The sequence below is a fragment of the Telopea speciosissima genome, chromosome 7 (genome assembly GCF_018873765.1).
Source record: "Telopea speciosissima isolate NSW1024214 ecotype Mountain lineage chromosome 7, Tspe_v1, whole genome shotgun sequence".
Taxonomy (NCBI): domain Eukaryota; kingdom Viridiplantae; phylum Streptophyta; class Magnoliopsida; order Proteales; family Proteaceae; genus Telopea; species Telopea speciosissima.
The window spans coordinates 494,040-518,132 of NC_057922.1; the positions used below are offsets into that span (position 1 = coordinate 494,040).

General features: G+C 37.1%; 1 long non-coding RNA gene across 1 annotated transcript; it reads left to right on the forward strand.

The window, feature by feature from the left end:
- Positions 1-1,443: 1,443 nt before the first annotated feature.
- Positions 1,444-13,920, forward strand: LOC122668951. Its single transcript, XR_006333941.1, has 3 exons — positions 1,444-1,572; positions 9,211-9,213; positions 13,908-13,920. It is a non-coding gene; the product is annotated as an uncharacterized LOC122668951 (long non-coding RNA).
- The last annotated feature ends 10,173 nt before the right edge of the window (positions 13,921-24,093 follow it).

The window sequence follows — 24,093 nt, forward strand, 5'->3', positions numbered from 1 at the left end:
AAATAAAACCTTTACCATAGCCTCCTAATGAAGGTCAAGTAAGATGTTTAATTGGGTAAGGTGGATAAAATTTAGCAACCTTATCCATTACATTTTTTTCAGAGTAACTTATGTTAGAAGGAACTTTTGTGGACTAGTTAACTATTAACATTTTGTAAAACATATTAGCCACCATTTGGAGCCTCTAAAATCCTTCATGAATCAGAGGTTGGTAGTTGGTAAACTTGGTACTAGCAATCATGGGTAGATTTTTATGATAGAGCACCCCATAAAATCTCACACCCTTGGATTTAGTTATCAGTATTGTATTAGTCATATCAGAAGATATATATTAGTATTTGATAACTAGACGGGAGAATCAGTCAAAGTATTTTGTTTTTAAATCTGCACCCGATACTCGTCCGATCCAAGTTGGTGCCAAATGATCTGTATTGTTATCGTGTTGATATCGACGGTAACCTATATGGGCGTCGATACTGATACGTAAAACCAATTCTTTATTGTTTGTCTTTTATCTGTCCCTCCATTTCCTCCATTACATCTCATAGGGGGGACGGAAATGATCACCTTACCCCCTGCTCGAATATACTGCCCGGGTGGGGTCCACTCCTCCCTATTAGATGTAATGGAGGAAATGGAGGGGCAGATAAATGGAGACGATAATTTTTCCTGCTCACACCCCTTTCAGTATCTCACCCGTGGGTACTAGTAACAAGGTACCAACACAAATGTATATTAACCTATATCTATCCAGACTTTATCTTGAACGTAGTTCCACCCTAGAACTGATTTGGGTTCTCTGTTTCTGGCCCATCGATGCCGTATAAATAGTATCCAGATCTTCTATGGCGTGCTGCCCGTAGAGGTGCACAAACACGACACAACATAATGACTATCTTACCCCTGCCCGAGCGGGGGGTAAGGCGATTGTACCTCACCTTATTTGTGTGCTGCTCAGGCCGCTACGGGCAACGCACCATAGAATATCACGATCCATATAAATATATCAGTGTCAGTATATATATGGTCATGGCCAATATCAATACCAATAAGAATGGATTTCTCAAAATGATGTTAATACTTAAAACCATGTTCAAGCCTCGCTTAGGCAAATAAATGCACCAAGTTCTTCAATCGTCCGACAATGAAAAGAGAAGTGTCAAAAGTCAAAACAATGTGTTCCCTCCAAACCCGAAAAAAAAAAGTTAGCAAGGCATATTGGCTTGGCTTGCGAAAGAACTGATAGTTGCTGGATGGTTGGTTGACAGGTGTCTGGCTATTAAAGAACCCGACAAAAACAAGTACAGTAACGCCCTAGGCTATTTGATATAGTATAGCCGGCCGTAGCATTCAAGTAATGTCCTTTGATTTCACCCGTTTCGGCCTGTGCTTTATAAATTGCTTCGGCACAAAATAAAAAACGGTCAGCTAAACTATTTTTTGAATTCTTCGCTCTTTCTTTATGCTTAATGCTTGATTTCATCTGTTTATTCATTCAATCCACAGTCTCAAACGAAAAAGAATGACTTCTGTATTGGATTGGAATACCCATCTATATTCACAGTGTGATGAGTTCTTTGTAAGGGTAGTGTGCTTTATCCCTTGTTGTTCCCTGTTCGGTACAGTTCCTGCAATTTCTCTCATAGGGGGTGAAAATGACCACCTTACTCCCTGCCCAAACACACTGTTCGGGTGGGATCCACCCCCTCTTATTAAAGGCACTAGGGAACAGTACCGGATAGAGAACCACAAGAAATATTTTTTCGTGTGACCCCTATGCATGTGTGTGTGCGTGTGCGTTTGCGGACCACTGATAAAGCATGTTGACATCTATGAAGGAATTTCTGCCTTTCATCAAGGCGGGGCGGTTAGTCGGCTGCCCTGTGTCTGGGCGTGGGTGTTACCGACTTAAAGTTCCCCTCCCCCCAACCGTAGGAGATAATTTTTCGCGGGTGGGGCGGTTAGTCGGCTGCTCTGTGCCTGGGCGTGGGCGTTATCCCCCCCCCCCCCCCCCCCCCAGCTCACAAAGAACTTCTCAAATATAGAGGGAAAGGTTTATAACTGACTGAACGGTAAAATCGTGTCCAACCGCTAAAAATTCCCAGGCGTTATTATTAATTAATTATTATCAAAAGCTTTTTCAGAGATCATTTTGTGGTAAGAAATGATTAAGTTAGAATCTTTTGCGGAATTTTATGCCGATACCGATAATAATGCAAGTAAGGACAGATCAGTGATCAAAGCCCTCCGCTAGAAAGAACCACTCCGAACCCTAATTCTCCGATGGCTTCGCCAATGTTAAAACCCTAGAAGTGTATTCTCTCTTTCTGTAGAACCCTAATTGTCTGCAATCCTTCCTTTTCTTGATTATTCATCGTCAATGATGGAGGAATTAGAAGAAGGAGAAGGAACCAGCAGGTCAGGCGCGGCGGCAGGAGCAGCAGCAGCCGATACTGATGCTCGTTCTTCTCTTCCTCCACGTAAGAGACTTATCGCCGGTTTAAAGCAGAATGGATGGGAATCTGCGGACTCTGCTTCATCCGCTTCGTCGGTACGGTTTCGAACAAGGGGTCGAGAATTGCCGAATATCTCCAATTGTCATGCTTGTGACGCTCGAATGAGCAATAAGGGGAAAGATAAGCTCCGAGCCCTAGATAGTGAGTGGCGCATTTGCCTACTTTGCAAGAAATGCTTTGACGCTGTGGAATCCGCGAAAATTTGCGCTTATTGTTTTGAAGAAGTATCTGAGGAGAGTGCTGGTTGTCGCGAGTGTCAACGGAGGATTCACAGAGCTTGCATTTTGAAGTATCCTGGGTTTGCTCCGTGTTCGAATTCGGGTTCAGGTCCTTTTACGTGCATTGATTGTTGGGTTCCAAGATCTCTAGCTAATTCAAATGGGGCTTGTAGGAGCAGAAACCCTTGTGGAGATAGCAAGATATTGTCAGATGCTTGTTCGGTGGGTAATTCTAGGGTATCTGCTGCTGGGGCTTGCTCTAAATCATTGGAGGATGCGGTAAAGGATGCTAACTTGACTGCGGAGAAGAAGGTTGCTGCTGCAACTTTGGCAAGACAGAAGGCTTTCAAGAAAGCTGTTGCAGCAAGAAGAGCTGCAGAGCTGGCAAGAAATGCACTGAATTTGGCTGTGGTGGCTGCAAGAGATGAGAACAGAGAGAATGATTCTCCAGCAACTTGTGCTTTGATTGTTGACGATGCAGAATTGGCACTCCGGTTGCATAGGGCAATGAACAGCTCACCAAGGATTGGCAAGAACTTGTGCTCATTAAACTCAGACTGCTTGCATTCTCCAAGGATGTGGCACTGTAATGGTAATGCATCAGCTACGGCCTCAGATCCCGGAAGTCCAAGTGTTTGTGGAAAGCTTGAATTTTGCAGCGATAACAAATTATTTGAAAACCCTGATAAAACTATTTCAGAACCTTCGGTTCGCATTTTCACACAGGATCATGATTCTTCTACTTACTTGAGTGCTTTGGGAGAAAATACTAAGGTGGAAAAAGATTCAAGTCCTCAAGTGAAGCAATGTAAAGAAAACGGTAAGGAGGGTGTAACAGTAAGTTCTGAGGAAGTGTTTGAAGCGGGTCCTCTTAAAATAGTGGATTGTAAAGATGATAAGGTAGAACTGCCCATGAAGGAGGAGGAGGCGAGCTGTTCCAATAATTTAGTCAATTCTAGAGGGGATGGCAAAAATACAGAGTCTGGATCCCAGTCTTATCAGAAGAAAGATGAGTTGGACTTTAAGGTTTCAAATAATGGTGGAACCACATGCCAACTCTCATGTGATAGAGATTCTTCTACGCTGCAAAATAAAAGATGCAATGAGTCTGATCTGTATGTACGAAAGTATAGTAAGAGGCACTCAAGCTTAAAAGCTGTTCTCGATCGGAAGACCAAATTTCTTTATGAAGATTTGCCCCTTGAAAGTCAGGCTTCAGCTCCTGGACTACCTTGTTTAGAGATGAACTGTTCTAAGGCATCGAGAACATTCTCTGATGCTTCTTTCCAATCTCCTTCAGTTCCCCTGCAAGCTTCTGCATATGCAAGTGGGCCATCTGGAAACCAGTTGTGAACCTTCACAGGTAATTAAAAGTTAGTTCACTTTCACACTGTATGATAATGGCTGTTTTCTTTCCCCCTTTGACTGTGTCATTGATCAAGTAGTAAGGGTTCCTTTGTTTGTAATGCTTCATACCATCCCTAATGTTTGTTCATCATAATCGAAATCAAAGTCAGAGAAGCTTTGTGTGATTCCTTCTATAAATTGTGTTCTTTTCTGTTTTATTTGGTTAGCACGTACTAAGTTTCAAATATGCTCTTTCAGTACATGATATCATTTTAATAGTGGCTTCCTATGGTAAGATGATTTGCTTTGTTATTTTAGGGGGATATGAAACTGCATTAAGGAGAAATATTAAAGGTGGCTTCTGCTGCATTGGCTTCCTTTGTGAAGGACTTCCTAGATATTAGTCCATGCAGTCTTTTCTGAATTGGTATTCTATGGTAATTCAAGATCGTTTGCTTGCATTATTTAGCTTTCTTCTATAGTTCCTGGCTTTTGATGGACAGTCATATGCATAGTGTATGATATCTTCTGTAACAGAAAATATCCCCATTTTCTCTTTTTTTTTCTTCTTTTTTTTTTTAGTAAAGTTATAATATGTTCTATCTTACTTTTTATAAATTCATTATCTTATTGATTTATTCATCTTAAGTGCCATATATTCAAGAAAATGTCATCCTCAGTCTCCCTTTACAGCAACTGTGGAATGCATCTTATGTAAAATTGGCTAAAGGTAGAAATGTAGAACTAGATCTTGTAGAGACTCCCTATGATAAGTAGGGTGCCCTGTGATCTGCGTAAATACAGATAATGTTCTGATCTTATATCGAGAACTTTTCTTAGATGTCCTTGCTAATCTATTGTTTCCTCTTCCTTCTCTATCCTTCAATAGATCTGATACTGACATGATGCGGGATTAGAGTGTATAGGGTGCAGCTCTATCCCTTAAGTGATAAAATATTTTTGTTAAGATGAATGTGTGCAGCACCCAGTATACAAAAACATATACGGTGTATGAGTTTGAACAATGAAAAAGCTTGTACAAATCTATAGTGTTGGAGTCATTGAATATGCATCATCTCTAACTTCTGTTCACAATTTTTAAGAAGATCCTTGAAGTCTTTGAAGATTGATGTCCAAAAGAATAGCAAGCTGAAAATCTTTTGTAACATTATAACCTTATCATGAAAGGCTACCTCGAGAAAGGGACTCTTTTCTTGAGTTTTCTCCATCTAGATACACCCACACATCAAAAGGGAGCTATGTTTCAAATTATTACTTGGCTAAACTATTGGCCAGCTATTTTTAAGCTATGTTTCGAATGATTCTAATGCAATGCCAAACAGAGGAGAGAAGAAGACCTAGATGTGGGCTAGAGTCCTAGTTGGTCAAAGTCAGTCCTAGTCGTGGATCAGTTTTGAGTCAGTTTATTTATTTCTGTTTTGAAGTGTTAATTGCAGTCCTAGAGCTTATAGGAGTTCAGTTGGCTCTTTTTCTACACTGGTAATTTAACTAGTATAGGATTGGCTAAAAGGCCTAGTGTCAGTTCTGTTTTTTTGCTTTTCATTTCGTTATTTGGATTTCTAAGTCGGTAGGATGGTAATGTATCTAAGGTTTAAGGTTCTAGTTGAAGTAGGAGTGGCTAAAAGGCCTAGTATCAGTTCTGTTTTTGGCTTTTCATTTCATTATTTGGATTTTCAAGTCAGTTTAGGATTATTAGGTGGTCTGAAATTGTAGTCTATATATAGGTATACTGGCCTAAGAGCCACCCCACAATTTTAGCAATACATTTTCAAGTTTTATGGTAACATTCTACTATGGACTCAGTGCTCGACTTGGGTGGATTCTCAAGCGGCTTTTGGTGGATTCCTAAGCCGCATCAGGTGGATTCGTGCACCTTTTCTCTTCTCCATTCTTCTTATTTACTTTCCAGTTCTCTTCAAGTTTAAGGTCGGTTGAAAGAAATTAAATTTCCCATATCTTCCCTGGTCTTAGGCGATTTCTTTTATACTCCTGATACTCTGATATCTGTCTTTTTAATTCCGCATTCTATTTTTTATTTTTCCTATCCTTGTTTTCTATTGATCGGTTCAATTCTTTAAACTGCTTTTTTAGGATCTGATATGATATGGTAGTAGTTAACCCCCTCCCTTGTGGGAAAAAAAAGAGAGAAGAGAGAAAGAATAGAGAAAGGGTTGTAGACTGAAGATTGGACGGAAAAATCATCGATGCAGATTCATCATCGAAATGGACTTATTTCTTTCTAAAGAAATAAGTCTAGGGTTGGGATATATATATGTTGGGCTGATGTAGCCTAGGTGAAATAAGTCTCACTTAGGACCAGGTTGTGTAATAGGTTGGCCGAATGGGCAGATTAGGGTAATTAGGGCAAAATTAGGGTTAGGAATTGGAGATTGAGTTAGGGCTTTATTGGGTAATGGTCTGCAGGTTTTTAGGAGTCTATTAGGATAGGTTTTAATTAGGTTTGAATAGGAAATAGGATTTCAGAATTATTAGGGTTAGGGTTTTGGGTTTTGGGAATGAAGGGAATAAAGGGATCTAGGGTTTCTAAAGGGAGAACTAGGGTTTTGCAGGAAAATAGTTGCAGGTTTAGGGTGCAGCAAAGGGAAACAGTAAATCAGATAACACTTACTTGTTGCAGGTCTGAGATTGCAGAACAGTAGCAGATTGAACACTTGAAGAGGCCTCCTGACCTTCACAGTGCAAGGAGTCGCAGGATAACCCACCCTTAACCACCTTGAGTCCACAAGGATATAGGCTCACAGAAGGAGCAGTGGCAGCAGCTTGAAGCAGCAGTTCCAGATCTGAAATCAGATAATTTTTTGAAGTAGAAGTTGTGGGGGAGCCTCCCGCGATTTATCTATTTATAATGAAAAGAGGTGGCCAAAAGGCCTTACAAATAATCAAGCTTAAAAGCAATCCTAGTCAGATTAGGAGTTGGAATTCCTAATCTGAATCCTAATCACAAGACATAAATATAATAGACTTATACTCTAACTAGGCGTATAAGTTTAAACAACTAACATAACTAAACACCCATCCCTCTAAAATCGTGGAGGGGGAACTAAGAAAATATAAACATAAAAGACTGTTTTAACCCTAACATAAAAGAACAAACAAGTAAAGGCTCCACGAAAATCAAAGGCTGCTCAAAGGCTGCTCTTCTTCTTCCTGCGTGAACTTGGACCTGCATCATGGGCCTTTGATCCCAAGGGTAGTCACCATGTCTCTCCACTATGTTCTACAACTCAACTTCTAATGCCAATCTTGCTTCTACATTTGAGGGTAGTCACCATGTCTCTCCACTATGTGATGAATTTAATTAGTTACTTAAAAGGATTCAACGAATTGAGAACATGCATCTACATCTATTGCTATAAGTGCTCACTTAGGTAATGGCACATTCATTGCCTTCTCTTCCTCTACATCGTGGGTCATTGACTCTGGTGCCACTTCTCATATGACTGGTGAGTCCCATGTATTTTCTTCCTTTCAGAATATTAGTCATCCTTCTAAAGTCATACTTGGTGATGGCTCTTTTACTCAAGTGTCTGCTTTTGGCTGTATTTCTTTACCTTTTCTTCTATTGTTAAACTCTGGTCTTCATGTTCCTAACTTACCTTTAAATCTTCTTTCTATTAGTCAACTGACTAAATCATAAATTGCTAAGTCGCTTTCTATTCTACTTCCTGTTTTTTTTTAGGATCTCCAGACAAAGAAGATGATTGGTGGAGGACGTGAGAAATGTGGCCTATATTACTTTGACGGCACCACCCCTACAGTTGCTTCTACTACCTCTAGTTTGTCCTCTCCTCTTCAGTGGCATTACTAGTTGTGACAACTTTCTTTTCCAAGTTTCAACAAATGGTTCCCAATTGTAAGAATATCTCTCGACTTGAGTATGAAGCATGTGAGCTTGAAAAGCATTATCGTACTTCATTCCTGTCTCGTGATGCTCCACGCAGTTCTTCTTTGTTTGTCTTAGTTCACTCTAATGTGTGAGGTCTGTGTCGTGTCAAGAGTCAATTAGGTTTTTTATTTTTTATTTTGTGACGATCATTTTTAAATGACATTGTTATATCTGTTAAAAGATCCTAATTTGAAACTTGGGGCGTGTGATAACAAAGATTTTGTGGATAAACATCAATACAGGAGGCTGGTTGGAAAGCTTATTTATATGACTGTTACTCATCTCGATATTTTTTTTGTTGTTGGGGTTATTAGTTAGTTTATGGATGCTCATTGGGATGTTGTTTGTCTCATTTTGAGATATCTTAAAGGTGCTCCCGGGAAAGGTCTTGTTATCAATCTTATGGTCATACTGATATGGCGGGTTACTCTGATGTTGATTGGGATGGTGTTGCCGATGATTGCAGGTCTACTCCTGGATATTTCACAGTTGTTGGTGGTAATTTTGTGACTTGGAGGAGGAAGAAGCAAACTACTGTTGCTTGGTTGAATGCAAATGTTGAGTCTAGAGCTATGTCACATACTGCAGCAGAGCTAATGTGGGTGAAATATCTCATTCAAGAATTGGGTTTTTCAGTCACTAAACTCATGGAGATATATTGTCACTATCACCCTGGTATTTATATTGCCAGTACTCCAATGTTCCATGAATGGACGTAACATATTAGAGTCGATCGTCACTTTTTGTGGAATGTTGTCAAGCAAAAACTGATTTCCGCTCCATTTGTTACTTCCAGCAATCAACTTGGTGATATGTTTGCTAAGGTGGTGTTTAGATCTACCTTCCTCGGTGGTTGTTCTAAGCTGGGCGTGGGAGATCTCTATGCTCCAACTTGGGGGGAGTGTTAAGTGTTATGTTAAGTGTTACTAGTGTTATTTGGTGCTACCACTACTCTAAGGGTATATTTGGTGGTATATAGTGAGTTATGGGTAAAGTTGTAATTAGCTTGTTTAACTCATGTCCTTATTTGTACTTACACATTACAATTAATTATATAAGCAATATGGAGGTATCGGTCAGGCATTTTGTCTAGCTCTCTCTCTCTCCTACTTCTTTCTTCTTTCTTCTTTCTTCTTTGGTTGTTGTTTGTAGGGTTTGATACTATTACAACCAGCAAGACTACTCTGCAATGGTGTTCAAGAAAGTGGAGATGCATCTAGTTGTCCATCCTTTCTTGCTTTAGAAAGGTCTTTAGAGTAGCCATTGGTAAAGATGGAATTGGAGATATGGATCCAGTAATCAATTTCCTCCATCTGTGTCCAAAACCATATTCCAACAGACATAGGATGCTCAACTTAACATTGAACCTCTAATCCTTCACTCTTCTATTTGTTACCAAATGGTATATAGGATTTTGGGAATTATTTTTGACTAACGAAACCCTCATACTTCACCTTATATTGGCATGAGAATCATTTGACATTAATGACCTACTCCGGTACTGCAGGTCACCCCATTGATTCTTTATTCTTCTTCTATGTATTATTTGTTATACCAACAAAATACTATCCGTTAGTGCGTTGTCTTGTTGTGGAGCTTTTTCCTTGTCTTCTTCCTTGTTCTTTCCCCTTTTATATTTTTTAGGGGAAAGATTCTTTGTGCTTCGTTAATATATTTTCATTCATCCTCCCCAAGAAAATACTATCTCTAGGGCACTTGAAAGTTCCGTGACAATTATCCGGAAAAAAAACAGAGAAGAAAATCCCATGATGCAGGACGAGGCTCGTATTTGAGTTAGATAGAGACATGAAAGAGATGGAGGATTTAAGGCTGGTTGATTGAAGAAACAGGCTAGGGAAGAACTGTTTATAAGCTGGGTGACGAATACAGAGATGTAGGTTTTCCATAATAGTAATTGAATTTATGAAGTTTAGGTTCCTTGCTCCAAAAAAAAAAAAAAAAGATAGGTAGGTTCTTTGGGAAAGACACCAGTAGTAGATGTGTCAGCACCATGCCTAGAGGACCTTGAAAACATTATGCTTTCAAGATATTTAGATAATGATCCAAACTCCCAGGATACGTGGATGTCTAGAAGAAATTGACAAATTTTCTGAATAGATAAATCATGTAAGAAATTTAAAACCTTCTAGTACTTACCTTACTTTTTTCCCCCCTTTACCCTGGGTTTGTTGGACACCAGCTGAAATACTTCTACACTGCCACCAAAATAAAGAAAGATAAGCTTTGACCTAAAAATAAGTTCCCAAGAAGAGAAACTGTACTAGCACCTTAGCGCAACTTAAAGAGTATCCGCAACTTAAAGAGTATCCAAATAAAATAAGGGCAGCTCAAAACTAAGTTTGGACATAAACTGTTAATTTCAAACTAGCTGAGAACAATATAAATATTGTCTAGATTCAAATTAAACAACAATTTTGATATATTGAGCATATAATACCAAAACTGTGTGTGACCTCAAAGGAGGAGATTTTTGAGCATCTCCAAGAATTATATTCTCATCACCTTACCCAGCTTTAGGCACCCAACATGGTTTTTTCCATGCCTTGGTGAACAATGGACACTGGACCCATTGTCTCAATATCCTACAGCTCCCTCAAATGCAGTAAAGCACTACCATGCCCAATTTTTCTATCCTTTATATTTTCATAGAATACGTACCACCATACCTTATGTTTTGATCTACTCTGCTTCCCTTTAACCTAGATCACTTGATTTATGGGCTCCCATTTTTGCAATAACTTTCTGCAGATAGATCTATAATCCAATGAGGTGACACTAAAGACTCACGAAGCCTTCTCTGTTTCTTATAGTTGAAAAGCCTTCTTTGTTTCCCATTTTTAAATCATTTAGAACAAAATACAGGGGAGAAGTACTGAACTCGTTTTCTTTCTTTGATAAGGTTAGTAAATGCATAGAAGCAATAAGACCAATGCCACTCCTCTAATTGTAAACTATAATTAAAAATAAAAAATAAGAAATCCTTTGTCCTCTCTGAAACAGAGCCTACTTCTGTGTTTTTTTCCTGTATGAATAAACTATTTTATTAGAAAGAGGAGAAACAATGAAGATCACACATTATATAATGGAGCACAATATAGCAGACAAACTGCCTGATCTGAAATTGGAACTGTTCTCTACATTGGCTAATGTTTATTCATTCGGTTGTTATATTTAGCACTCCCATTCCAATGACATGTTTATCGCAGCAGAGGACCTTAGTTTCCTGAATGAGTTTATGTATAGCTGCCAAGCTCCTGCTTGGTTTGCTCACATCCAGGATATCATCCATGCACAATCCTCACAAACACATAGTTGTGGAATGCCCAACACAAGCTATAGTTAAAACCCACATATTGAAACTTTGAGCTTGACTGTGAATGAGAATCTCCTAGCAGAAATGAGAACACAACGATAAATTCCCTGATGGGATTTGGAGATTGTCCCTCCCAAACCTGAGGGGTTTGTGTTGCCAACTGGGTAACACACAAAGTGGAGGCTAGTCCAGTCTGATGCATTACATTCAAGTTGCCATGGTGAAGGTGAGAGATGAGGGGAAGAAAATTGTGTGTGCATGTGTGTGTTTGTGTCTTTTTTGTTTCTTCTCTTACATTGCTAACACAAATTTCATGTTATGGGACAACTAGCACAGAAGTTAGGAAGCAAATTACAAAACTTGTATTGAATTCAGAAGCTAGCTTGGATAAAACGGCTTATATTCTTTGTAAAGCTACTTTCCATTCCTAGTAGTTTTCACTTCTACCGGATTTCCAAGGTGGGTAGGCGGTTATGTGTCTAGGCGATGGAGCCACGCCTAAAGTGTGACCGCTTAGCAGACCGCAGACTGAAATTGGTCCGATAAGGTGTTCGGTTTACAAAAAACAATTTGAAACCGATAACTATTAGTCCAGTCAGTTTTAGTTTGTTATCAGTTTCTTTTACCAGCTTCTTATCAGTCTATTACCGGTTTCTTATTGGTTTCTAAAACCAAAACTGATAAAACGTTTGGTTGGTTGTTTTCGATTGGTTCAAGTGCTGCAATCTATTTTTGACACCGTTCATCGGTGGGATGATGGGGACAGGGTAGAGTCGCGAGTAAATTAAGATAAAGACATAATTCAATCTTGCCCTTTCTTTTTGTTTTTTTTTTTTCCCCTTAATTTTATCCTCTATAATGGAAGATTTTTGAATCATGAATGACTGAAAAAGCGTACTCACTACACGAGGCTCCCACCATTGTGGGGTTTCAATTCTAACCCATGATCACTAGATCACAATGAGTCATGAATTACTGGTTATATAATATTTTTTGATCTACCGATTGTATGATCTTGGTGTTTATATATTATCTTTTATTTATTTATTTATTTAACTATTATATATTTTTGCTCCTTTTATATGGAAAATAATAGAGAAATATGGAAGGGAGATGATCTTCTCCATTTAGATTTTGAATAAGAATGGCACAGTGGAGGGCCCATGAATTTTTAGTCAAACTGAGACAGTAATCAATCAAGAATATAATGTCTGATTAGAAAATATTTAACAACGAAGACAAAGTGGATCTGGTGACTTTACGAAGCCTTAACAAAAAAAAAAAAAAAAAAAAAAAGACTTTCCGAAGCTGCTGCGAACATCATCAGCTCTAATAAGCATATCCAAATAATATACCCTTCGACCCGTCTCTCTTTTTTTTAGTTTTCTGGTCACTAAACACATTGCAATGCAAGATGAAATTTCTAACCAAATTCCTTGGATCCGAAAAAGTAGATAAAGATTTTATTTGAGAAGTCTAATTACTTAATTTGTTAAATTCTTTAGTTAGTTAAACAATCAAATTACAAAAAGTTTTCATTACTTAAAAAAATAATTCAATTTTCTTCTTTTTCCCTTTACATGCAATCAGACAGAGTGATGAAGTTTTAACATTTACATATCTCTCGCTAATTATAAACTGCATCGTGTCACTCTTAGGTTGGTGGTAAGATGTTCAATTGTGATCAGGGATCAAATCCTACCCCATGAGAGGAGTGGTTTGAGTTTTGTGGTTTATGAAATAAAGGGGGAGGGGGAGGCTTCAAGGATTAAGTTTTCTTTCATACACGAGAAAAGGAAGAATGCCTTTATAATTGGTGATGTGACCTTATGAATGAATCACGTGTCATCAATCAACTCTCACCCCATAGTATAATAAAAGACTGAAAATATATAAATTGACTCACACTAATCAAAGTGTAAGATCTCTACTTAATTTGTAAAATTTTTTAGAAGAATTCCTTTTTAACATCCACACTCTTGTTCATGGTCACAAACAATCATCCTATATTCGTTGTTAACATCTACACCCTATGTGTATGATGAAGAGATTCTTCTTTCACCCTAAGTGGGCAAAAAAAAAACTTAGTTCTTGTCAATTAGGTTCATGGTTTTAGTGTACGGTAAGTATCGGTGACTTGCAAAACTGATACAATACTGATACAATATCGACTTAGATCGATTGTATCGAACAAAATTATCCATGAATCTTCTTTAAAAAATGAGTTTTCTGATCATTTTACCTCTTGTCCGTATTGTGCTACTGATACGATATTAGTACAGTATTGATATTGGTATCGATGACTAGTAAAACCGATATACATTGCTGGATACGATCAATCCGATACCAATACCGATATTTAGAACCATGATTAGGTTATAACAACAATCTAAAAACTTTTACATTCCAAGCCTCCTCGTGTTTTCTTGGGAATTGAATGACACGTGATCACGTGCTTTGGTTAAGGAGAAACTACTTCTGTTTCTAAGAGGAATATTCTAAAACCCAATCAGAAAGGAAGTAGAGGGGACATGACTTACCTAATCCCTATAAACTAAACAAAGATTAGATATATCTTTCAAATAAAATAAGAGATCTCTAATATATTAAGAAAAACTGATTGAGATTTCTTTCAAATAAAATAAGGCATATTGATGAATGTGACCTTATGTATATATAATAATAAGACTATACTTTGATCGAACGTAGAACACTATAGTAGTACTAAATTATAGCTTTCCCATTGACGACAGTGGTACCGAACTAATCAAAATTCAACATAACAACTGGAAAGTGGAAAGAAAAATGGAGAGAGAGAACAAAAAAAAAGAGAGATGGTCGTGTCTTTTGGATGAGGTTCTTCTTATTTGAAGGACAAAAATATATTTATCTTTCTTGATTTTCAAACTGGTAAATGGTTATTTCTCTTTTAGAGATACTAATTTTTGTTGGCAAAAAAAAAAATATTCAAAAAGTTACGCACATTGACATCATAAGGGGCGTGGTGATTATTTCGCTTCCTCTCTGTGTCTAGGTATGGGTTGTACACTCTCCGAGAGAGATCTTTTCTCTTAATTGTAAATTTATTTTATATTTTTTTTCATTTGACATTTTTTTTTTTTGATTGGATATGATTATTAACCCATTCGAACATTGAGTGAAAAAACATTCAATTATTCATTTCAAGGAAGATAGAATTATGTATTAAGATTTATTTTGGTAATATGTGGGGACCTTAAATTGAAGGAGTTAGTAAGATCTAATCTAACACATACCTTGATTTCTTCCCACTCCATTGGGCCACCGGTGAAGAAAAACTTTTGCCTTGTCTTTGTTATATTTTTACTTCATTTTTTTTTTTTCTTCAGGTTTTTGCCATTTAGGTGGAGAAGAGATCCTTACTGCACTACCTTTCGCTTTCTCAGCCACTAGCTTCAAACCTCATTTCCTAACTATATATGATTCCAATATTCTCCTCTTTACTCTAATTCTTGTTTTTCTCACAATGCAAGTTGTCATTGGAAAAAAATAGTGTTTTGGATAATCACTTTACATAAAGAAAGACAGTCTGGAGTATGGAGTCTGGACCCTTAAGTATAAGATTTCACTTAAATGTTTATTGCAATTATATTTTATATAATATCTTCTTACAATAATGAGGCATTCTAAAATCCCAATGTCTTAGAGTGGTTATGAAAGTATGACAGTTTTGGATACTTGTTTCTTTGGTTTAAACTTTAAAGTGCCTTATTTTCTTGTGGATACACCTTTTAAGAGTCAAAACTGTATTTTGAATTTTCAACTAGTTTGAATGTTCAGTATGATCCTATCCTATCTTAAAAGTAGTTTGAGGCTATTTTGAATGTTCAACTAGTTTGGAAGGCTTTTCTTGGTGAACCCACCTAATTGTGAGGTGTGTAAAGGGTGACAAAGAGGGCATGATTTGGGTTGTTCATATCTTAAATTTCTGTGTGTTAAGTCATATTCTCTCTCATGTATTTATTAAATGTCTATTGCTTTCTGTAGAAAATAAAAATTTTTAGTCATAAATGATAATTATGAAAGTTACATTAAAGATGATTGAATAAGGAAAATTCTAATCGTATACCAATAATCAAGATGCCATCACTCGTTCGGGGAAAAAGTATGTTGAATTTGTTTTTCAATTTTTTGTATTGCATATTGGTAATTTTTTTTCCTTTCTAATATTTCTATATTGGGAAAAAGAACGTTACTTAGTCATGTGTTTGGGCATGGAATTATCACCCTATATCCCATGAAATAAAATAAAAAAATTGTATTTATGTTGATACCCTTGCGTGTGTTCTTATTGGCCATTGGTGTAGGTGTTACACAACCAGATAGTAATCTCTTGCCCTTATATATTTTTTTTTTATTAGTTTCTAAATTCTATAAAAATTATATAGTGAAGCACACACAATCTTAGCAAACTATGTTTAGATTGAAACTTATTATGTGAGAGGGGTGAATTAAGCTCCACCTATCAACAAAATGTGAGTCTCGATCATTTGACCTATCACATGATAGATATTTCGACTATATAGAAAGATTTTTCTCAATAGGTGTTTGGGAAGTTTTCCATTTTCTTTATTTATAATGTTTTATATTCTAAAATTGGCACAAGTCAATCCCATTGCTGATTCTACTTACTTGAACCTTTCTTAGTGAAATATCTAAGGATAAATTTTTTAATAATAATTACCCACTTTGTAGATTATTATCAGATTATTATCATAAATAATCCATAAATGCCTCTTCTTTCATGCAATATTTTGTCGTGTGATACAGCTAGGTCTCCGCGGTAACTCAACCAATACTCCTCTCTTTATTATTTTGATTTAAAAAAAGGGAGAGGGGAAAGGCTCTCAGAGTCTAAGGGCTATATTTAGCTAGCCTCCTCATATTCATTATTATATTAATTAATTTTAAAAAATTCAATAATTTTAAAAAATAATATAAGAAAATATAGATTACCTTATTTTTTAAAAGAACCATCGCGACCTAGCTTTCCTCCAGTAGTAACAAGAGTTGGAGGATCTAGTCCAGCCAGAACAAGAGGGGTTTGATCATTTCATAGGGTGGGATCCGCCTGTGAAATAATCTAAACACTCCTGTTTTGACTAGGCTGGATCCTTCAGCTCCCGCCACGGTTGGAGGAAAACCGAATTCAAAAACCTAACCCTCACCCTCATCCTTAAAAAAAAAACTCACCTTATTAAAAGGTAGTGTCAATGAAGAGAGACCTTCAGTGCTGTCGAGCTGGTGCTTCCTTTCTTATTACCAATAAAAGGTGGTTCTCCCTTTCTGCGGCTGTGACAGCCCACAGACACACGCACGCAGAAACAGAGAAAATGAAAGAGAGAGAGAGAGGAAAAAAGATTTTAACTGGTTTTAAGGATAGGTCTCTCTATTCATATTTCCCCGTAGTCATGCAGCTCATCATCATATAGCTATGGGATTCAAAATGAAATTTAATTTGTAAAAATATATATAGGGATATCCAAAAGGAGGAACACTAGTACATTAATTTTCAACTTCATATAATTAATGCACTACTGGTTACATGAAACCGTTATCGACACACATTAAAATCCTCTGCAGTACCGGCGGGATAGAGGTGAACATCCGGCGGCATAGAGGCCATGTATGCCACTTGGCCTCTGCTGTGCGGTTGGATGTGTACCGCCGCCCCTCCGATACTGCAAAGGATATCCGATAAAACCTTTTGATTCTATCTCAATATTAATGTCATTGTCATAATGATGATTTTTTTTTTTTTTAATGATGGTGTTTTATTTTTTCTATGCTAAGTAAACAATGGCAACTCTTTGTAATCAAACAGAGTTACACTAAGACTTATCGCATTTAATGTTAATTAAGGGGGAAGAAGATTTCCTAAAAGATAGTGTGACCCTACATAATAGGAATGTGCACGGAAGCATCAATAGACATGGGAGCAAAAGCTCACAATGATCAAGGAGGAGAGAGAAAACAAATAATAAAAAACAAAAAACTGCTTCTAAGAAATCCAATTATCAACCAACCTGTTTCTTAATCAAATTTGACGCGCCAATCATGAAGGACTCTTTGAAATGTTTCAAATTGAAGGTATTTTTCGGAAATAGATTAAGGGGACAATTAATTCAAGATCAGAACATATATGCATATTGCAGAGAAATATATATATATATATTTCTTGCAGATTTGGGTTCTAAAGCCAATTCTTTTTTAATGATGAAAATGGAAAATGGAAAGAGGAAAAGGGTTAACCATTCTGTGGTTGTCTACTCTTAATCTCAATCCATTTTTATCCAATTAATGAAGAAAATTTGATAAATTATGATTTGAAATAGTGTTTTCAGCCTTGTTTTTTGTAGTAAAATCACAATTTTTTTTCTTGGAAATCTATTTAATTAATCTTGTTCTTGGAAAGTTTCACATTGCTATCGCGAGATCAATGTTACAGCGGATCATATTTTGCAAATTATAGTGTTACTTCAGGAGCAAACTTTTATTGGACATCATCTCTTTCATTGATTCCAGTTGACTTAGAATGGGACAAAAGACCTCAATTTAGATTTTGTTTTGTTAGACTTTAATAAGATTAATTTAATGGTTGCAAGCAACATATTGCCATAAAAACACAAGCAATTAAAGAGTTCTGTTATCTTAACAACATAGACCTCTTCAGTTGCCAAAATAGAAGATAACAAAAACCTGGAACGGATGCTTATCATAGTCTAGAGTCTAGACTATAGACAATCTCATGCATAAACATGTTTTTTTATTTTTTTTAATGATAAAAGAATTTCTTCTATTCATTAAAACGAGAAAAACTCGTAGATGTCAGATTACAAGATTCCGTCAACCACGGAGTTTACCATTACATTTATATTGCACAATTACATGAAAATGATACATACATATATTCTCTCTTCTCTTTCTTCACCCTTTCTTCCTTTTCTAACATGGCTCTTTTCCATGATTATTTGCTAGTCTATCTCAAAAACAAATTAAGATCACACAAGGAGATTAAATTTGCTTTCCTTCTCTTACGATGAAAAACAGGAACCCTCCTTTTTATTTCGCCAGCCTAATAAACCTCTTTCCTGCAAGGAAAAAATATAAATAAGAAAATATTATCCATAAGTTGTGTTATGTTTTGATATTTACGGTATTTCTATTTATGACAAGAATAATGTGACAAGCTTACCATTTTGTCTCTTAAGCCTTTCTTAGTAATGGTGAGGAGGAGGAGGTGAAGTGTAATGGTAGACTGATGGTGGTGGTGGTGGTGGTGGCGGTGACTTGTACATGTAGACTGGAGTAGGAGGAGGTGGAGGAGATTTGTACTTGTACACTGGAGTAGGAGGGGGTGGTGGGGACTTGTACTTGTAATGCTCCTTAGGTGGTGGCGGAGGAGATTTGTACTTGTACACTGGAGTAGGAGGGGGTGGTGGGGACTTGTACTTGTAATGCTCCTTAGGTGGTGGCGGAGGAGATTTGTACTTATAGACTGGAGTAGGAGGGGGTGGTGGAGACTTGTACTTGTAATGCTCCTTTGGTGGTGGAGGTGGTGGAGACTTGTACTCGTAATGCTCCTTTGGTGGTGGAGGAGGGGACTTGTACTTGTACACCGGGGTTGGTGGTGGTGGTGGAGACTTGTATTTGTATTGCTCCTTTGGTGGTGGAGGAGGGGACTTGTACTTGTACACCGGGGTTGGTGATGGTGGTGGAGACTTGTATTTGTATTGCTCCTTTGGTGGTGGTGGTGGAGGTGGAGATTTGTACTTGTAGACAGGGGTTGGTGGTGGTGGTGGTGGTGGTGGTGGAGACTTGTACTTGTAATGCTCCTTTGGTGGTGGTGGAGGAGACTTGTACTTGTACACCGGGGTTGGTGGTGGTGGAGGAGACTTGTACTCATAAGGTTTCTTGGGTGGTGGTGGAGGAGGTGACTTGTGGACTGGCGGAGGAGGTGGTGGTGATTTGTATTTGTAGACTGGGGTTGGTGGTGGAGGAGACTTGACTGGTGGAGGTGGTGGTGGTGACTGGTAGTGGTAAGGAGGAGAAGGTGGAGGGGGAGATTTCTTGGGTGGTGGAGGAGAGGTGTAGTAGTAGTTGTTTGCAGTGGTTTCCAGTGGGAAGCTAAGAGTAGACAAGAGCACCACTAGAAGAGTGGTGATGAGGGAAGTCATTGAACCCCAATTGCTTCCTTGTCTTCCCATCTTAGACTGCTAAGTGGTGCTTTGGATATGTTCTCAAGGAACCCATTATATAGCTTAGCAATTTACCTAACACACCAAACTCAGCTTAGAAAAAATGAAAAAATCTCATAAAAAGTAGTGCAGTAATTCAAAGGAAGCCTCGGTATTCAAAGGATGGGAAATTTTGACTAAATTGGGGGGCCCTTCTTTAATCTGTCCCCTACCTAGATGAGCCGCCTGCAAGCAAAGCAAGTGGAATAAAGTATCACCATTACAAACTCCTTTTAATTTGTAATGCCAATAATTCAATGCCAAAGTCTTGTAGGTGATAATGTACATACATTGAAAACTTGTCCTCTGTGTCTCGGAATGGGCTGTACACTCCTTTACTTGGGCCCTTGGTGTCTGGGCTAATGGGTGAGTACACCTGGATAGAGACGCCTGGGTATCTATCCAGGGACAAAGGTGTCATCTCATGGTGTCCTGTGAGAGAAAATAGGAAACACTACCAAGTAGAGATTTTTTTCTCATATGAATTATTAACCCATTTGAACATTGAATGAAATAAACAATTGAACCATATATGATGGGGGTGAGTGTTCCACGGGTGCCGAGAGTATCATTAATAATCAAAATACCATCACTATATTTTGGTAAAACAATATCTTAAAGTTTTGGAATAGAATTGTTTTTGTATTATATATTAGTAAAGCATTTTTTCCCTTTTTAATCCTTATATAATTTTAAATTGATTTTCAATAAATTCAATAAAAAAAAATATATCACAATGAAACAAACACAGCCTCTAAGGATTTTGATTTTAAAAAAAAAAAAATTTATTCATTTCAAGGGAGATAGAGTTATGTATTAAGCTTTATTTTGGTAATATGTGGGGACCTTGAATTGAAGGAGTTAGTAAGATCCAATCTAACTCATACCTTCACAGTTTTCCTTGTTGTGAAGGAAATCTTTTGCATTGTCTTTATTATATTTTTACTTCATTTTTTTAAGTTTTTGCCTTTTAGGTGGAGAAGAGATCCCTACTGCACTATCTTTTGCTGTCCCACTAATTTCAAACCTCATTTCCTAACTATGACTCCATTCTCCTACCTCTTTACTCTAATTCTTGTTTTTCTCACAAAGCAAGTTGTCAATGGAAAAAAATAATGTTTTGGATAATCACTTTACACTGCATGACACCATCAATCAGCAAAAAGAAAGACAGTCTGGAGTATGGAGTTTTCAATAGGTATTGAAGTTTTGGTGTCTTGATTTCTAATGATGGACTGCTGTGTGGAGCTTTTGTGGGCCTATTTTCCTTTGATAGTGAAACAGATCTCATCTCACCATAGACGTACGCAATTTTGCTGAACCACGTAAATCCTATATGTATTGTGTGATTGTTGTTTGCATTTCCATTCTTCTCTGCATCATGTTAAGTTTTACAATAGGTGTCAAGATACCAATAATCAAGATATCATCACTCGTCTGGGAAAAAAACATCTTAAATTTGTTATGTATTGAATTTTGGAAAAAATATTTCCTTTCTAATATTTATATATTGGAAAAAAGAACGCTATTTAGTCTCGTGGTTAGGCATGAAATCATCATCCCATATGGCTATGTCCCATGAAATTAAAAAAAAATTGCATCTATGTTGATACCCTTGCGTGCACTCTCATTGGCCCCGCACTGGTGCAGGCATTGCACAACCACATAGTGATCTCTTACCCTTATATTTTTCTATTGGTTTCTAAATCCTATAAAAATTCTATAATGAAGTAAACACAACCTTAGCAAACTTTGTTTAGATTGAGACTTGATGTGTGAGAGGAGTGAATTATACTGTACCTATCAACAAAACGTGAGTCTCACCCGACCTATCACATGATAGATATTTCGATTATGCATAAAGATTTTTCTCAATGTGTGTTTGGGAAATTTTTCATTTTCTTTATTTTCTAAAATTGGCGAAAGTCAATCCCATATTGCTCGATGAAATATCTAAGTGCAAGTTTTTTAATAATATTTATCCACTTTGTGGATTATTATCATAAATAACCCTTAAAATTAAATGCCTCTTCTTCATGTGATATTGTTGTGTGATATAGCTAGGTCTCCGCGGTGACTCAACTACTACTCCTTTCTTTATTATTTTGATTTTAGAATTGCACCTCTTCGTAATTATTATTATATTAATTATTGGAGAATAAAGCACTACCTGGTCATGCACCTTGCGTGGTGACCATGCCTAGACACAGGATCTCCTTGAGATGCCTTGAAAAATTCACCTTTACATGGGGGCAAAGCGAGCATTTCTAGGTGCCCCAAGGTAGTTCTATGTCTAGGCACGGTCGCCACACTAAGCACATGACCAGTTTTGTGTCTGGGCGTGACCTTAATTATTTTAAGAAAGAAAAACAATAATTTTAAAAAAAAAAATTAGAGAATATAGGATGTGTTTGGTATGCATTCTAGGTCGATTCTATATTCTTAGGTGCAAAAAAATAACTGCTTTTATCATCCAAGAATGTGAAATCTACTTAGAATGCATACCAAACACAAGCATAGATTATCCTGCTTGTTGATAGAATCCTTACCCTTAAAAACAAATCACAATAAAGGTGGTGTGAATGAAGGGAGTCCTTCAAACCCGGCATCAGCTTCTAAGACGTCAGCATATACTATAATATAATGCTGTCGAGCTGGCTCTTCCTTTCAGTGGCTGTGACAGCCCACAGAGACACGCACAATAGAGACGCACGAGGAAATAGAGGAAAAGAGAGAGATCAGGAAAAAAGATTTTAACTGGTTTTAAGGATAGATTTTGTTTTTTTTAATATATAATTTTATTTTTGTAAAAATATATAGGGATATCCAAAAAGAGCAACACTCCTATGTTAATTTTCAGCTTCATATAATTAGTGGGGTCATGCTCATTGTAATCATGCAGTACTGGTTACATGAAACTGTCACCGACATATGGATCATTATCAGCTTCAATTTTTGGACTTTTAATTTTCTCAAGTTCCTCAAATAAGGGGCAGAGATGACCACCCTACCCTTGCCCGACCACACTGTTTGACCGTTCGAATGGGGTCCATCCCACTCTATTAGAGGCACTTGACGAAATGGAGCAAGTTGAAAATGGTGCAGATAATTTTCCACCGACATATCTATCTCAGTATTATGTCATTGTCATAATGATGAAATTTTTTTATTTTTTTTCTAATGATGGTGTTTTGTTTTTCTATTAAGTAAACAATGGCAACTCCTTGTAAGCGGACATGGTTACACTAACAAAATATAAATTAAGGGAGAGGGTTTCTTGAAACGTAGTATGGCCCTTGCATGATGACAGAAACATCAATAGGGATAAGATTTCCACCTTTCATGGGGGAGTGACACTCATTTCACGACCCTTTGTGTTGGGCGCTCGGAACACACTATCTTCCTGCAAGGTTTTTTTTTTCCATTAATTAAATGACAAAATAAAACTTTAAAAGATATATATATATATATATATAAAATATATATTTTACCCTTTTTTGAGGGAGAGGGTTCCTCGTGAGGAATCTCCCACACCACATTACAGTCCTGGTCATGCTCAGTGTAATCATGCAGTACTGGTCACATGAAACTGTCACCAACATATGGATCATTATCAGCTTCAATTTTTGGGCAGTTCCATTTCATCAAGTTCCTCAAATAGGGGGTAGAGATGACCACCCTATCCTTGCCCGATCACACTGTTTGACCGTTCAGATGGGATTCAACCCACTCTATTAGAGGCACTTGAGAAAATGGAGCGAGCTGAAAATGGTGCAGATAATTTTCCATCGACATATATATCAGATAAAACCTTCGATTCTATCTCAGTATTATGTCATTGTCATAATGATGAATTTTTTTTTATTTTTCTAATGATGGTGTTTTGTTTTTTTGGTTAAGTTAACAATAGCAACTCCTTGTAAGCAACATGGTTACACTAACAAAATATAAATTAAGGAAGAGAGTTTCTTGAAAGATAGTGTGGCCCTTGCACGATGACAGAAACATCAATAGGGATAAGATTTCCACCTATCATGGGGGAGTGACACTCATTTCACGACCCTTTGTGCTGGGCACTCGGAACACACTATCTTCCAAGGTTCTTTTTTCCATTAATTAAATAACAAAATAAAACTTTAAAAGATTTTTCTTTTTACCCTTTCTTGAGGGAGAGGGTTCTACCTGAGGAATCTCCCACACCACATTACACCAATGGCAATGTGCATGATGTTATCATCATCAGTAAGAGCTCGATCACAATGATCAAAGAGGAGAGAGAAAATAAATAATAAAAAAAAATAACCTCCAATAGATCAAATTATAAACTGTGTTTTTTAACCAAATTAATATGATGCGCCAATCATGGAGGACTCTTGACATGTTTCGAATTATCAAGAATTCTAATTGTTCAATCAAAACCACTCTTAATCTCAAACCATTTTAATCCAATGAAGAAAATTGTGGTAAATTATAG